Raw genomic sequence first — 18,468 nt, forward strand, 5'->3', positions numbered from 1 at the left:
GACGCCTGCCCCACGGTGGGCGCCAACTGTCGTGGGTATAAGCCTGACAGTAGATGTGTAGGGTACGAATGAGATGGGCAGAGTCCTAGCTACGGTGAGGCTGTATGAGTTCAGGCCCCTCTGCGGTGGAGGTAACAGCCCTACGTCTCAGTGCTCTCGGAGCTTGTTACCGAGTGTAATATGGAGTACAATGTTTTGCTAACCCCTTGACCAGTGGGGGAGGGCGGCTTATATAGAGTGCGCTGCCCTCCACAACGGTTCTAACTCAGGGGTGGAGTAGTGGCGATTGAATGCATGCGTTACAGGTAACGCATGCTCTAAATGCTAGTAAATGCACCCGGAAACGTACGGCAGTTTCCCTCCAGAGAGGTTACGACGTACCGAGTGTATCCAGTCGGTAGGCCCGGTGCTCTCCGAATGTTAGTCTCCGACTGGATGATGGGGGCACCTTAATTTAGTCGGGGCAGACTTAAGGTCCCGTCCCTTGTGTGGGGTAGTCCTTGGGTAGGACATGTAGGGCAGGCCTATGACCCTACCCTAGGACTATGACCCCATCAGCTGTAATAATTGATCAAACCCTGAGAGAAAGTAGATTACTGATGGTTTTTATTAATGGAAGTGACGAGGAGGTTTCCTTAAGCCAGTTTGGTATTCTAGAATATCACTGCATAGTGTGGAGTATATTCCTGTAACTGATGTGGTAGATGACAATATCTCTGTTTCCTTGGCCGTCATGTTGGTAGCATTTCTGTTGTGTTTTCAGCAGAACAATATCTTGGTAAATTAAAGTTTTCTCATCTCATTTTCTGTGAAATAGAAAATAGATAGTACCAATATCTAGATAAACATTTATACTACCAATATACATCAATCTGTATTCAACCTTCACTACTGGATAATGTGGGGAAATTCTCTATTTCTTTTGATATTTCTTGAGTGAACAAACAAACCCCATACAACAACACATCGATCAATATGAAAACCGTTCCTGAATAGTATAAAAACGAAGAAGCGTTGTGTATCGACCAAGATGCGGTCCTTTTCGATCTGGGGGTCGAGGCCCCCGAATAGGAAAGAAGCGCATCTAAGCGTTTCGCAAGCAAGTAACATAGCACAAATATTAATAAAAGTAGACAATTCGGGGTTCAACTGTCTTCTTATTAAACTCAGAGTACAACACAGATACAATCAAGGTAGTTCCGCTACGGACTACAAAACATGGAAAATGCTATGCTACCCTGCTATAGGCCCACAATCACGACCACGCCTCAGTCCTCGGGATAGTTCACGTAGAGACGGTCTGTCTCCTTGTCATACTGCCACGCCAGCTGGGTGACGTCGGGATCATCTGTCTCTGGGGTACCTGTACCTGCTGGGAGTTTCGGAGGAATCCGTGAGCCACGGGGACTCAGCAATCTAAGACCTTGGTGCCAGAACTAGTCATGTTATTAGGTAGGGTATGGATGAAGTGTATCAGGCTGCAGCAACCTATGCTTGATTTGTGGCTAACTTACGCAAAGTAGAAGTAAAGGTGGTCTATACTAACGGTCGGATTTACATGATCACTAAGTGATCATGCACACCTACCTACGGCATTCATAACCCCATCGTGTTCCCGATCGAAGAGAGATCCTCGATGGGACAGTCATGGTTACGCACACAGTTGGCAATTTTATTAGCTTGTGTTTGAGTTTTCTAATACCGTATGTTAACAAAATATTCCAAGTTGCCACATAACCACGGGCACGGCTTTCCGAAAGATTAAACCCTGCAGGGGTGCTCCAACTAGTCCATCACAAACGAACACAGGCCACAAAGGCATCCTCTATCACGAATCTCGTGATCTCGTCGGATTCCTTAGAGGAAAACCTCAACTCTGGGGAACCCAAAGCTTCATTGGGATTCCTATACGCAAGATATACCGCTAAGGTAAGACAACGCTAGAAGGACCTCTCCACGTGTCGACGACCCTGATAAGAGTCGCGTATCTCAGTCTCAGGACACGCCGGATGAGCACAGCGTACAGTGGCCTGATAGACATCTCCTGAGTTGCCCCGGGTTGGCCTCGCACACGACTCAAGTTTGGACCAACACTCATGAGGAGCACTGGCCCGGGTTGTCGATTAGAATCCTCGGGGTAGCTATTCCCTATGCAGTTTATTATGAAGTGATTAACAAATTAACACCAATATTGGGTCCTGCCGGACAAGCCTTAGCACTACGCGATTTATCAAGGGGGTCCCCATAACAACCCCGAACGTGTTAGGAGCGATCATTATGGAATCAAACACCGGTAACCGGTAACTAAGGCGGCAATAACGGAACAAAGCACCCGGCAAACGGCTAGGCCTCCCGTCATTTACCAAATATATAGGGGCATTAAATAAATAACAGAATTTAAAATAATGATATCAAGCTCATGTTATCAAATGAGTCAAAACACCTGCAACTAGCAACGCTAACATTAGTAGCTGAGCAAGCCTACTTAGCCATACAAGTTAGCTAGGAAGGAGTACGGTGTTTGGGCTCATGGCATATGAAGAGGCAATTTAAATTCAGTGGTAGGCAGCAAGCAATATGACATGGAAACGAAACTAGCATAACAAGTCTAGAGATGGAATCAAGGTCATATCATCTTGCCGGTGATATCCTCAGCTTGGAATGGTTCTGGATCGTCCTGCACGTACTCTCCTGACTCCACGTATTTGTTCTCCGATCCCGGTGCTACCCAACACAATAATAAAAACCAATGAAGAGAAGCACCACAAGATTCAACAATCACTTGATGCATGAGATGAAAAATGAGCATGCACCACTATTTCTATCACCAGCACAAACAAGATAAGCTACTGCAAGTTTCTGGACATAACTGTACGCTAAGCTATTTTGACATGCATGAGAATGACATGACCAGATGCGGCTCGTGAAAACGGTGCAAAACCATATAAAGAACATTGCAAATGGAGCTACGGATCAACGGGAATCAACGGAACAAGATACGAAGCTCTACGTGGGAGATTCAACACCACACTCACAATTGGCACAAATATGGTCTTCCCAGGTTGCCAAGACATGTAACAACCCAACATGAATGAATTGGAGCAAGGTAGAACACCACAACACCAATTAAGCACACACTTTGATCAAAATGACAAAACTACATAATCTGCCATAATCTGCATCTTAGCTATTTGGGAGCTACATGCAACATAGCTACAGGTCTTCAAACATGACAAATTATATATGTGGCTGTTGCCAACCAATAACACTACAAGCACCAGCAAGAATCACAGCAAAAGGAGTTAAACTCTAGAAGATACAAGGCCACAAACTTTTCCAAAACCATCAGATCTCAGGGACTTAGTGAAAATTCCTGCACCTGAGTTTCTGTCTCTGTTCTGAAGCTTTTTGACAGCAACCAAAACACCACCTACTGGAATCCAAATGACTTGAAAAGTGACAGGGAGCTTCACAAGCATACCAGGTTCAAAATCCTAGCACTGAGCTAAGGCTAGTTGTCAACAGAATGACCAGCACATCCTCATCTATAGGGGAAGAAAATGTTTCCAGAATCCCAGACTTAGTGAAATTTCAGAGTTCACTAATCTGGAATTTTGCAGCCACATGCCCACTTTGTCTAGGCATAGTTTGCACACACACAACACCAAGAGGTCATTGACACCACTATGGTGTAGAGCAAAAACCCTACTACTATCACACAAAATCTCATGCCCTTGGGCTCCACCTATTCCATGGAATCAAGGTTCAAACTTGCAACAAAACTGAATATGCAACTCCATAAAACACCCTACTAAGACAAATACTACCAAGGTAGAGTTCATGTGCACAACGAAAAAGTGACATGGGGGTTTGAACCCCATGTCTGTGTTATGCACATCAACAACACCTATGTTTATCACAAGCCAACCCCACACACACAACATGCTCTCTCTCATATTAAACATGAGGAGGTGCACCACTTGCAAAGGTGGGAAGGTCCACACTCACACACATATCTAGCATAACATAAAGGTAGCCCTACTCAGTCTAGTTAGAACATACAATAGTTACACTCCCATCATGAATCCAACACCATCACACACTATTTACTCATGTGCACATCAATGCACTTCATGCCTTGTCATGGGTGAGGCTCTCACACACATCAAACACATTAGCATCACTTGGAGCAAGAACCCAACACCAAGCATAAGGGAAACTCATAGTCACATCATATCTATACTAGTGCAACCACAAGCTAATACACACACACATCACAAGCTACTTCCACCAAAGCTTGAACTTCAAGGCTTGTGCAATTGCATAAGCATGTGTGTAGGGTTACACACACACTTGCACACACATTCCACCTCAAGCACCAACTCACAAGCACCTATATCCACACCACTACTACCATCACACAAACCCTACATACATGCCCTCTCTCACACCTCCATCAAAGAACAGGGATGTTAAAAAAAATAAGGCATTGGAACCCCATTGAACTAGGCATGGAGTAGCACACAAGGCAAGGGAAAACAACAAAAAAAATAGCAAGAAAGAAACAGGAAAAAGAATTGGGGCTCTCTGGGATTCGAACCCCAGAGCCCCTGGTTCCACACCCACACACAACTCCAGTGCGTTGTTGCTACGGCTGTTGACGAGGGAGGAAATTGAAACAGGGTAAGATCTCCCTGCAGTCCCTAAACCGCAAACAAATCAACCAGAAAAAGAAAGTGACGAGGGGGGGACTCGAACCCACACCCTCCTACAGGCACCACACACACACACCACTGGGCTACGAAACGGATACTGACAGAAGGGGGGAACTGAAACAGGAAATCTAACGGGAAAACGCCCTCTGTCTACACAGAACGCCAGCGACAGAGAGGCTGCCGGGTTTCTCTGGCCGGCGTTGTTGCTGCTGCGCTGCGCTACCGAAGAAGAGCCCCTGCAACACGACGTTGCAAACCGAGGGGGAGAGCTCCCCTGCTACAGCTACCTCTCTACACACCACCCTGACCGAGGAGGTGCACGCACACAACCTACTGGGCTCTAACGATCAGCAGACCGAGGAACACGAAGACCCCTTCTCGGATCTAGGGCGAACCAGGGAGGAAGAAGGAGGGGGGGGCGACGTCCTCACCTAGGGAAGAAGTAGGAGGCCGATCTGCAAGAGGAGGCTGGCCGGAGAGGAAGAAGAAGTCGACGAAGTACTACTGAACTGTCGAACCGAAGAAGTGGAGGTAGTCCACCGGGTTCGCGGCGAAGGCGAGCTCGTGCTCGACGGTGGGGTCGCTTCTCGGGGCTTCTAGCGCCGGGAATGGGTCGCGGGGCACCACCCCGAGCCCCCGGACATGGTGGCCTTGCCGCACGACGGAGCACGCCGGGGTAGACACGGCGAGGGGCTCCCTGTTCTCTCTGCTACCCTACAGGAGCTTACCAGGAAAGGAGAAAGAAGAGAGATGGAGGGGGGAGAAGAGAGGTGGCGGCGCACTGGAGGGGAAGAAGGAACCCTACGGAGGAGGAGGAAGACCGGGGGCTCCTTATATCGTCTCGGGAGGCGAGCTTGGAACCACCAGATCAACGGGAAGGGAGATCGGTGGTGGAGGGCTGATCGTACAGCGTGACGTCGGCGGGAGGAGGAAGAGGGATGACGAGTGGGCTGCTGGCGCGAGGGACCTGGGCCAGGGAGGAAATGGGCCTCAATGCCAGGGAGAAAATAAAAGAAACCTGGCCCTCTCCCGTATATACAAATAAACGCCATCTCAGCAAAAAAAACACCAAGAACAACTAAGGCCTCAAGAAAAATAAAAACAAATACCCCTGGGCACAAGGGATTTATGCCGAAATTTCTAAAATACCAAAATGATATTTTTTGCAACTAAAATTAATTGACAAACAGATTAAAATAATCTGAAAACAAAGGAAAAACTCCAAACCAAATAAGTCTAAAAACCCCTCTGCTTCATACCCACATACCGACTAAAATGCTCTAAAGGTGCAACATTTTTATAACAACATAGGAGCAAAAGGATTTGAACTTGGGAAAAAGAATAAATAAAAAGGTTTGGAACTACACAAGGGGGTTTGTATTTGATGCCAAGCACCACACCCCCATTACTTCACACCACAACAACACCTATGCATCATCACATGAAATCACAATATACATGACCACAAGATTAAAAGCACCACATGAAATCATATGACCACAGGCACCAACACCTAACACCTGTAATGATATGATGTGCTATGCATGCATGTATGAGAAGGAAAAGCAAGAAACACACATGAAATCACAGTACCAACTTAACATCATGATCTTTGACAAGGTGGTCCCACATGAAGTAGGTCCATAAAGGGTAGGTTTTACACTTGGGGCATTACAAACTCTCCCACACTACAAAGAAGATCTCGACCTCGAGATCTAAGACTAAAAGAAATCGGGAAATTCGGAACGGAGATGATCCTCGCGTTCCCACGTAGCCTCTTTATCGGAATGGTGTGACCACTGCACCTTGAGAAACTTGACAGTCTTGTTACCAGTCTTGCGCTCAGTCGCCTCGAGAACCGCAACTGGATGCTCACGATAAGAAAGGTCAGGCTGAAGATCGATATCTTGAAGATGCACAGTGCGCTCGGGGGTCTTGAAATACCTCCGAAACTGAGAAACATGGAACACATCATGGACATTTGCAAAGGTTAACGGGATCTCGAGCTGGTACGCGAGGTCGCCCCTCTTGCCAACCACTCTGAACGGACCAACGAAACGAGGCGCAAGCTTGCCTTTGATGCCAAAACGCTGCATACCCTTCATAGGCGACACCTTGAGATAGACAAAATCATCAAGCTCATATGACATGTCATGGTGCTTGCTATCATAATAGCTCTTCTGACGGGACTGAGCTGCTCTGAGGTTGTCGCGAATGACCCGACATATCTCCTCAGCTTCTTCTATCATATCATTGCCAAGGATCTGACGCTCGCCTGTCTGGGACCAGTTGAGCGGAGTACGACACTTCCTGCCATAGAGAATTTCAAACGGAGCCTTGCGAGAACTAGCTTGATAACTGTTGTTATACGAGAACTCCGCGAAAGGCAGACAATCCTCCCACTTCATGCCAAAAGAGATAACACAGGCTCTCAGCATGTCCTCAAGAACTTGATTCACTCTCTCCACTTGACTACTAGTCTGAGGATGGAACGCTGTGCTGAAGCGGATCTTCGTGCCCATAGCAGACTTAAAGGAGTCCCAGAACTTGGGAGTGAAGATACTTCCGCGATCTGATGAGATCATCATAGGTTCACCGTGCAACGAAACAATCCTCGAGGTGTACAACTCTGCCAGCTGAGCTGCTGAAATGGACTCCTTGACTGGAAGGAAATGTGCCACTTTACTCAACTTGTCGATGACGACAAAGATAGCATCATTACCCTTCTTGGACTTCGGTAACCCTGTGACGAAGTCCATCTCAATGTGATCGAACTTCCACTCGGGAATCGGCAAAGGCTGCAAGAGGCCCGCTGGTCTTTGATGTTCTGCTTTCACCCTTCGACATACATCACACTCATTTACGAATTGTGCAATTTCACGTTTCATACGGCTCCACCAGAAAGTCTGCTTCAAGTCATGGTACATTTTGGAACTTCCAGGATGAATAGAGAGCAGAGAGTTATGAGCTTCTTCCATGATCACCTTCCTGAGATCACCTTTCGGGACGACAAGGCGGTCCTCGAAAAACAAAGTGTCCCTGGCATCAACAGTGAAACACTTATACTTGGGAAGACTCTTTCCCACACCAATCTTGACCTTCTTCACCATAGCGTCAAGTAGATGAGCTGCTCTGACCTGATCTTCCAAGGTAGGAGAGATCTGAAGGTTCGCAAGAAAACCGTGAGGAACCAACTGAAGATTGAGCTTCCTGAAAGACTCAGAAAGACCCGGCTGGAGAGGTTGTAGAATCAAACTGTTGCAATATGCCTTCCTGCTCAATGCATCTGCCACAACATTTGCCTTGCCTGGCGTGTACTCAACACTCGGATTAAAATCCTGGAGCATTTCCACCCAATGTGTTTGCCGAAGATTCAAGTTAGGCTGAGTGAAGATATACTTGAGGCTCTTGTGATCGGTGATAACTTCAACCTTACGTTCCAAGAAGAGATGTCTCCAAGTCATCAAGGCATGCACAACAGCTGCTAGCTCGAGATCGTGCACAGGATAGTTCTTCTCCGCATGCTTCAGCTGCCTGGAGGTATAAGCAACCACCTTCCTATCTTGCATCAAGACTGCTCCGAAACCCTGGAGAGAAGCATCGCAAAAGACCTGGTATGGCTTGGAATCATCCGGAGGAGCCAATACCGGAGTGGAGATAAGCTTCTCTTTGAGTGTATCGAAAGCCAGTTGACACTCTGGAGACCACACATACTTGACACCCTTCTCAAGAAGACTAGAGAGCGGCTTGGCGATTTTGGAGAAGTTCTCAACGAATCTTCTGCAATATCCGGCAAGACCGAGAAAGCTTCGAAGCTGCTTCACATTCTGTGGAGGTTCCCATTCAACAATGGCTTGAACCTTGGACGGGTCAACCTTAATGCCCTCGGCAGAGATAATATGCCCAAGATAAACCACTTCTTTCAGCCAGAACTCGCACTTGGAAAACTTGGCATACAACTTGTATTCTCTCAGTTTATCAAGCACCAACCTGAGATGTTTGTCATGTTCTTCCTCATCCTCAGAGAAGACCAGAATGTCATCGAGATAGAGAAAGAGAAACTCATTCTTGAATGGCGAGAAAATATAGTTCATCAATCGGCAAAAAGTCGGAGGAGCATTAGCCAGACCAAAAGACATGACCGTATACTCATACGAGCCAAAACTGGTCCTGAATGCCGTCTTTGGAATGTCTTCCTCGCGAATGCGAATCTGATGATAGCCCATTCTGAGATCAAGCTTAGAGAATACTTTAGCACCTTTCAGCTGTTCGAACAACTCATTTATGTTCGGAAGTGGATATTTGTTCTTGATTGTCTTCTTGTTCAATGGACGGTAATCGACACACAGCCGGTCCGAACCATCCTTCTTCTTGACAAACAGAACACCACATCCCCACAGAGACGAGCTTGGTCTGATCAAACCCAAACGCTCCTGCTCATCGAGTTGCTTCTTGAGTCCCTTCAACTCTTCTGGACCCAGCTTGTACGGCCGTTTGCACACTAGCTCTGTGCCTGGCTCAAGCTCAATGACGAACTCCACTTCACGGTGCGGAGGCATGCCTGGCAGCTCTTCAGGAAACACGTCTTGATATTCGCAGACTACTGGAACTTGCTCAATGGGAGTGATGTCACCGTTTTCATTCAAGGAGAACAAGCGGATTGTGTCATCGCGCGCCGCGAATATAATCACATCCTCCGAAGAGTGGGTCAGTTTCACTTCTTTAGCTTCACAATCAATTGATGCCTTGTTCATGGCCAACCAGTCCATACCAAGGATCAAATCAATGTCGGACTTGCCCAAGACATACGGAGAGGCCAGAAAAGCATAATTGCCCATCTTGATAGAAACATCCGGAACCAGAGAGTTGGAATTCATCAATTTACCAGGAGACACTATGGACATAGGCTTAACCAAATCTTGACAAACAAACTCATGCTTAGCAAAGAAAGGACGGGACATGAAGCAGTGTGATGCACCAGAATCAAACACCTTAGCAGGATTATCATTGACAAGGAAGTTACCCATGATCACATCTGATGATTTCTCTGCCTCAGCTGCATTCACCATGTTGACTCGAGCTGAACTGGGGTTGAACTTCACGGGAGCGTTGCTTGGAGGTTTGCCTGGGGGAGGAGGCGGCATACGGAGTTGAGAAGTGCATTTGTTGGCATAGTGACCCTTCTGCCCACATTTGTGACAAGTGACATCTGCTGGCTGCCGGAACTGAATCTGAGGAGGCCCTTGCTTCTGATGCTGATATCTCTGCTGGAAGCCAGGGTTGGGTGGGTGGGAAGAACCACGTCCACGTGAGTGCTTCGGCTGCTGAGAGTGCCGAGGAGAAGGAGGAGAAACCCAAAACCTCTATTGCTTCTGAACCACCTGAGTCGAGGAAGAGCTGGAATCTCTAAAACGTTTCTTGGAGTTCTCCACCCTGAGCAAGGCTGCCTCTGCTCGGAGAGATAAGTTGTAGAATTTGTCAAACTCCTCAGGATCGTGCAAAGCAAGTGATAACTGCAAATCCTCCTTCAAGCCACCCCTGAACTAGTAGATCTTGCTCTTTTGATCCGGAACATCCTGCAGCGCGTAACGGGCCAGCTCGTGGAACTCAACATTGTACTTGTACACAGAATTGCTGCCCTGCTTCAAACGCCTGAACTTCTCACGCATCTCCTCAACAAAGTTTGAAGGGATGTAGTGGGACTTGAAGTCACGACAAAACTCGTCCCAAGACATCACCCTGCCACCTCTGGAGTCCTTAAGCTGCTGTCACCAAATAGAAGCCTGCCCCTTCAACTGAAACGTTGCAAACTTGACATAGTCCTCCGGACGCAGATTGCTACACTCGAAATGCTTGTTCATATCATGGATCCAATCTTCCGCATCAAACGGCTGGTTGCAAGAAGTGAACGTCTTAGGCTGGTTTGACAGGAACTGACTCAAACTGGCGAAGTGATTGCCACCCTGCTGGAAATTGCCCTACTGATGATTGGCTCTCTCCTGGATCAACTGCAACAACATCTGAGTGTTTGCATTAGTAGCTGCCATCATCGCCTGCCAGGCCTCTGCAGGAGGAGGCGGCGGCGGCGACGGAGGAGGAGGTGGAGGCGGCATATGCTCACGTGCTGGGGTCTGACGAGGTGGTGGAGCCATCCTGAAGACGGACAACATATTAGTCCACAGAATAATTGAAGATATTGCTGAATCAAAAGACAAGATATCTGAATAGAATTTAGCATTGCACTCGAACAACATAGCAAGAGTGCATCCTCAAAGTAACAGACGACACAATTCGGATAAGGGCCACTGCAAACAAGTGTGAGCTAGAACTGCTCGGAACAAACATAAGACCGAGATTTCCCAAACCTCAATCAAGCGTCTGTAGGAAGATAGTCCTATAAGATACTACTAGATATCCCACCTATGAATTCCCGAAATAAATGGTCATGCAATCAGGTACATGGATACAAGGAATATTTCACACAACTCCTAAACTAACCCGTCACTTGTATCACATCCTTCAACACACGACCAACATCTCAGACCTTCATCTACAACAGATCCTCGTGATCACCATGATACAAAGTGTGGTAATACCCCCGAACAATCTACACCAGTACTGGGGACATCGGGGTTATCTCACCACTACCCGTATTGAAGCAATAACGAACACCCTCCGTTCTTAGATACTCAGAAATCTGAATGATGGCGATGTGCGCGATAATCCCTGGAGCTCAACTCCCCTGATACTTAGAGCAGATAGGAGGCACCAGGACATGATTCCGTCACATCGAAATCATATAGATTTCACAAATACCCGCGTGATCCTAAAAGAATTTTGAGCGAGAAAAGGAGTAGAGTTAAATATATCCTAAGACGGAAACCTCACCAGAGCAAAGACGAGGTGAAAAAGAAACCTACTCTCCGATATAACTAAGACTCAAAACATTTTCTAGACTCGACTCGGCCAGATACGATCACACAAAGGCTCCTATGGTCGTAAGGCTCTGATTACCAACTTGTAACGACCAGGATGCGGTCCTTTCCGATCTGGGGGTCGAGGCCCCCGAATAGGAAAGAAGCGCATCTAAGCGTTTCGCAAGCAAGTAACATAGCACAAATATTAATAAAAGTAGACAATTCGGGGTTCAACTGTCTTCTTATTAAACTCAGTGTACAACACAGATACAATCAAGGTAGTTCCGCTACGGACTACAAAACATGGAAAATGCTTTGCTACCCTGCTGCAGGCCCACGATCACGACCACGCCTCAGTCCTCGGGATAGTTCACGTAGAGACGGTCTGTCTCCTCGTCGTACTGCCACGCCAGCTGGGTGACGTCGGGATCATCTGTCTCTGGGGTACCTGTACCTGCTGGGAGTTTCGGAGGAATCCGTGAGCCACGGGGACTCAACAATCTAAGACCTTGGTGCCAGAACTAGTCATGTTATTAGGTAGGGTAAGGATGAAGTGTATCAGGCTCCAGCAACCTATGCTTGATTTGTGGCTAACTTACGCAAAGTAGAAGTAAAGGTGGTCTATACTAACGGTCGGATTTACTTGATCACTAAGTGATCCTGCACACCTACCTACGGCATTCATAACCCCACCGTGTTCCCGATCGAAGAGAGATCCTCGATGGGACAGTCACGGTTACGCACACAGTTGGCAATTTTATTAGCTTGTGTTTGAGTTTTCTAATACCGGATGTTAAAAAAATATTCCAAGTTGCCACATAACCGCGGGCACGGCTTTCCGAAAGATTAAACCCTGCAGGGGTGCTCCAACTAGTCCATCACAAACGAACACAGGCCGCAAAGGCATCCTCTATCACGAATCTCGTGATCTCGTCGGATTCCTTAGAGGAAAACCTCAACTCTGGGGGAACCCAAAGCTTCACTGGGATTCCTATACGCAAGATATACCGCTAAGGTAAGACAAGGCTAGAAGGACCTCCCGACGTGTCGACGACCCTGATAAGAGTCGCGTATCTCAGTCTCAGGACACGCTGGATGAGCACAGCGTACAGTGGCCTGATCGACATCTCCCGAGTTGCCCCAGGTTGGCCCCGCACACGACTCAAGTTTGGACCAACACTCATGAGGAGCACTGGCCCGGGTTGTCGATTAGAATCCTCGGGGTAGCTATTCCCTATGCAGTTTATTATTAAGTGATTAACAAATTAACACCAATGTTGGGTCCTGCTGGACAAGCCTTAGAACTATGCGATTTATCAAGGGGGTCCCCATAACAACCCCGAACGTGTTAGGAGCGATCATTATGGAATCAAACACCGGTAACCGGTAACTAAGGCGGCAATAACGGAACAAAGCACCCGGCAAACGGCTAGGCCTCCCGTCATTTACCAAATATATAGGGGCATTAAATAAATAACAGAATTTAAAATAATGATATCAAGCTCATGTTATCACATGAGTCAAAAACACCTGCAACTAGCAACGCTAACATTAGTAGCTGAGCAAGCCTACTTAGCCATACAAGTTAGCTAGGAAGGAGTACGGTGTTTGGGCTCATGGCATATGAAGAGGCAATTTAAATTCAGTGGTAGGCAGCGAGAAATATGACATGGAAACTAAACTAGCATAACAAGTCTAGAGATGGAATCATGGTCATATCATCTTGCCTGTGATATCCTCAGCTTGGAATGGTTCTGGATCGTCCTGCACGTACTCTCCTGACTCCACGTATTCATTCTCCGATCCCGGTGCTACCGAACACAAGAACAACAACCAATGAACAGCAGCACCACAAGATTCAACAATCACTTGATGCATGAGATGAAAAATGAGCATGCACCACTATTTCTATCACCAGCACAAACAAGATAAGCTACTGCAAGTTTCTGGAAAGAACTGTACGCTAAGCTATTTTGACATGCATGAGAATGACATGAACATATGTGGCTCATGAAAACGGTGCAAAACCATATAAAGAACATTGCAAACGGAGCTACGGATCAACGGGAATCAACGGAACAAGATACGAAGCTCTACGTGGGAGATTCAACACCACACTCACAATTGGCACAAATCTGGTATTCCCAGGTTGCCAAGACATGTAACAACCCAACATGAATGAATTGGAGCAAGGTAGAACACCACAACATCAATTAAGCACACACTTTGATCAAAATGACAAAACTACATAATCTGCCATAATCTGCATCTTAGCTATTTGGGAGCTACATGCAACATAGCTACAGGTCTTCAAACATGAAAAATTATATATGTGGCTGTTGCCAACCAAGAACACTACAAGCACCAGCAAGAATCACAGCAAAAGGAATTAAACTCTAGAAGATACAAGGCCACATACTTTCCCAAAACCATCAGATCTCAGGGACTTAGTGAAAATTCCTGCACCTGAGTTTCTGTCTCTGTTCTGAAGCGTTTTGACAGCAACCAAAACACCACCTACTGGACTCCAAATGACTTGAAAATTGACAGGGAGCTTCACAAACATACCAGGTTCAAAATCCTAGCAGTGAGCTAAGGCTAGTTTTCAACAGACTGACCAGCACATCCTCATCTATAGGGGAAGAAAATGTTTCCAGAATCCCAGACTTTGTGAAATTTCAGAGTTCACTAATCTGGAATTTTACAGCCACATGCCCACTTTGTCTAGGCATAGTTTGCACACACACAACACCAAGAGTTCATTGACACGACTATGGTGTAGAGCAAAACCCCTACTACTATCACACAAAATCTCATGCCCTTGGGCTCCACCTATTCCATGGAATCAAGGCTCAAACTTGCAACAAAACTGAATATGCAACTCCATAAAACACCCTACTAAGACAAATACTACCAAGGTAGAGTTCATGTGCACAATGAAAAAGTGACATGGGGGTTTGAACCCCATGTTTGTGTTATGCACATCAACAACACCAATGTTTATCACAAGCCAACCCCACACACACAACATGCTCTCTTTCATATTAAACATGAGGTGGTGCACCACTTGCAAAGGTGGGAAGGTCCACACTCACACACATATCTAGCATAACATAAAGCTAGCCCTACTCAATCTAGTTAGAACATACAATAGTTGCACTCCCATCATGAATCCAACACCATCACACACTATTTACTCATGTGCACATCAATGCACTTCATTCCTTGTCAAGGGTGAGGCTCTCACACACATCAAACACATTAGCATCACTTGGATCAAGAACCGAACACCAAGCATAAGGGAAACTCACACTCACATCATATCTATACTAGTGCAACCACAAGCTAATACACACACACATCACAAGCTACTTCCACCAAAGCTTGAACTTCAAGGCTTGTGCAATTCCACAAGGATGTGTGTAGGGTTACACACACACTTGCACACACATTCCACCTCAAGCACCAACTCACAAGCACCTAGATCCACACCACTACTACCATCACACAAACCCTACATACATGCCCTCTCTCACACCTCCATCAAACAACAGGGATGTTAAAAAAATAAGGCATTGGAACCCCATTGAACTATGCATGGAGTAGCACACAAGGCAAGGGAAAACAACAACAAAAATAGCAAGAAAGAAACAGGAAAAAGAATTGGGGCTCTCTGGGATTCGAACCCCAGAGCCCCTGGTTCCACACCCACACACAATTCCACTGCACTGCTGCTACGGCTGTTGACGAGGGAGGAAAATGAAACAGCGTAAGGTCTCCCTGCAGTCCCTAAACCGCGAACAAATCAACCAGAAAAAGAAAGTGCCGAGGGGGGACTCGAACACACGCCCTCCTACAGGCACCACACACACACACACACCACTGGGCTACGAAACGGATACTGACAGAAGGTGGGAACTGAAACAGGAAAGCTAACGGGAAAACGCCCTGTGTCTACAGAGAACGCCAGCGACAGAGAGGCTGCCGGGTTTCTCTTGCCGGCGTTGCTGCTGCTGCGCTGCGCTACCGAAGAAGAGCCCCTGCAACACGACGTTGCAAACCGAGGGGGAGAGCTTCCCTGCTACAGCTACCTCTCTACACACCACCCTGACCGAGGAGATGCACGCACACAACCTACTAGGCTCTAACGATCAGCACATCGAGGAACACGAAGACCCCATCTCAGATCTAGGGCGAACCAGGGAGGAAGAAGGAGGGGGGCGACGTCCTCACCTAGGGAAGAAGTAGGAGGCCGATCTGCAGGAGGAGGCTGGCCAGAGAGGACGAAGAAGTCGACGAAGTACTACTGAACTGTCGAACCGAAGAAGAGGAGGTAGTCCACCGGGTTCGCGGCGAAGGCGAGCTCGCGCTCGGCGGTGGGGTCACTCCCCGGGGCTTCTAGCGCCGAGAATGGGTCGCGGGGCACCACCCCGAGCCCCCGGACATGGCGGCCTTGCCGCAAGATGGAGCACGTCGGGGTAGACGCAGCGAGGGGCTCCCTATTCTCTCTGCTACCCTACAGGAGCTTACCAGGAAAGGAGAAAGAAGAGAGATGGAGGGGGAGAAGAGAGGTGGCGGCTCACTTGAGGGGAAGAAGGAACCCTACGGAGGAGGAGGAAGACCGGGGGCTCCTTATATCATCTCGGGAGGCGAGCTTGGAACCACCAGATCAACGGGAAGGGAGATCGGTGGTGGAGGGCTGATCGTACAACGTGACGTCGACGGGAGGAGGAAGAGGGACGGCGAGTGGGCTGCTGGCGCGAGGGACCTGGGCCAGGGAGGAAATGGGCCTCAATGCGAGGGAGAAAATAAAAGAAACCTGGCCCTCTCCCATATATACATATAAACGCCATCTCAGCAAAAAAACACCAAGAGCAACTAAGGCCTCAAGAAAAATAAAAACAAATACCCCTGGGCACAAGGGATTTATGCCCAAATTTCTAAAATACCAAAATGATATTTTTGCAACTAAAATTAATTGACAAATAGATTAAAATAATCTGAAAACAAAGGAAAAACTCCAAACCAAATAAGTCTAAAAACCCCTCTGCTTCATACCCACATACCAACTAAAATGCTCTAAAGGTGCAACGTTTTTATAACAACATAGGAGCAAAAGGATTTGAACTTGGGAAAAAGAATAAATAAAAAGGTTCGGAACTACACAAGGGGGTTTGTATTTGATGCCAAGCACCACACCCCCATTACTTCACACCACAACAACAACTATGCATCATCACATGAAATCACAATATACATGACCACAAGATTAAAAGCACCACATGAAATCATATGACCACATGCACCAACACCTAACACCTGTAATGATATGATGTGCTATGCATGCATGTATGAGAAGGAAAAGCAAGAAACACACATGAAATCACAGTACCAACTTAACATCATGATCTCTGACAAGGTGGTCCCACATGAAGTAGGTCCATAAAGGGTAGGTTTTACACTTGGGGCATTACACGTTGGCCTACTGTTACATGCTCATATTGGCAACTACCAAGAGAAAAATAAATTGACTTGCAGTCAGCTGATCCTTTCATGGTGTTCGGTGACTAAGGGAGGCAGTCATGTACAATGACACCGAAGTGGGATTGATGCGCCTTCAGGCTTCTGCTTCTCCCGGGTGACTGCTTCTTGAATCATGGGCAACTTATGATGGATCTTCTTCCATATATGGTTCACATCACCATCTTCTGGGGCGGAGTCCCAGCTATCGTGCTGACTGTTTTCGTACTTAAAGATGTGCTGGACTCGGGGCAGGTTTCTTCTGAAATCATCCTTCTGCTACTTGAAGATATTCCTTAGGTAGTTTGTTAGCCATTTGGGTCTCACTGCGTTACCGATTGTTACAAAAATGGAGAACTCTGTGTAGTCAATCATCCCTTCGAAAGGAAGCTCAATGTCATCGCTAACAATGACTGGTATGCAAAGACTTGCAACAACGTCAAATAGACGACATGAACTTGGGATGTCACCAGCTGGGTGCAAGCAATACTCTGATATCCGCATCCCTTTAATTGATTGTTCACGTCCTGTGGCATTAGGAAAACCTTCTTCCATGATAACATCAGGCTCGTTAACCATCAAGTCCCATAGTTTTTCACGCACCAAACCAGCCTGAAAGCAAATAAAAAGATTGATCACATAGATGTTTTTAATTATTATTTTGCAAGTAGTATGACCTACTGCTGAAGTTAGTTACTTCACTCAGATATACAGCTTAATCATGTACTCCCTCCGTCCGGAAATACTTGTCCTAGAAGTAGATGTATCTAGACTTATTTTAGTTATAGATACATCCATTTTGTACAATTCTAGGACAAGTATTTCCGGACGGAGGGAGTATTTCCATCGTCACTATAAATCATTACAAAAGGAATTAGAAAGATAAAAGCTATGCCCTGAAGTTCTTTTTTTAGGAAAAGTTGAATCTTATGGCCAACATCATGGAGTTAAACATAGAGGGAGTCAGGGGTTGGCGGTACACAAATAAATTACAGAAAAGACTGCCTTACCTTCAAAGGCTTCGAGTAATCAAACCTCCACATCAAGCTGACAAGACATCTTCGGACTACACAAGGGGGGGAAATATGTTTCTCTAGATGCCAAGTGGATATGTGTGTCCTGTTCGGGCCACAAAATGCCCAAACCCACATATCAGTCAGAATTTTCTGGGCCGAAGGCCTTTTACAGGATAGTTTGTATCGTATTCGAGGACTTACCTAGTGCAATATTGCGTTGTAACTTCCAATCCGTCGCTTCTGCCTCACATTAGAGAGTCATGCCACCATGTGCAGTGCCGGCTTCGTTTCACGCAGCTT

The 18,468-nt window shown here is 46.7% G+C and overlaps 1 pseudogene; it reads right to left on the reverse strand.

Annotated features, from left to right (window-relative positions):
- Positions 1-17,212: 17,212 nt before the first annotated feature.
- Positions 17,213-18,211, reverse strand: LOC123428686 (annotated as a pseudogene).
- Between the last annotated feature and the right edge of the window lie 257 nt (positions 18,212-18,468).

The sequence above is a fragment of the Hordeum vulgare genome, chromosome 2H (assembly GCF_904849725.1).
Source record: "Hordeum vulgare subsp. vulgare chromosome 2H, MorexV3_pseudomolecules_assembly, whole genome shotgun sequence".
Taxonomy (NCBI): domain Eukaryota; kingdom Viridiplantae; phylum Streptophyta; class Magnoliopsida; order Poales; family Poaceae; genus Hordeum; species Hordeum vulgare.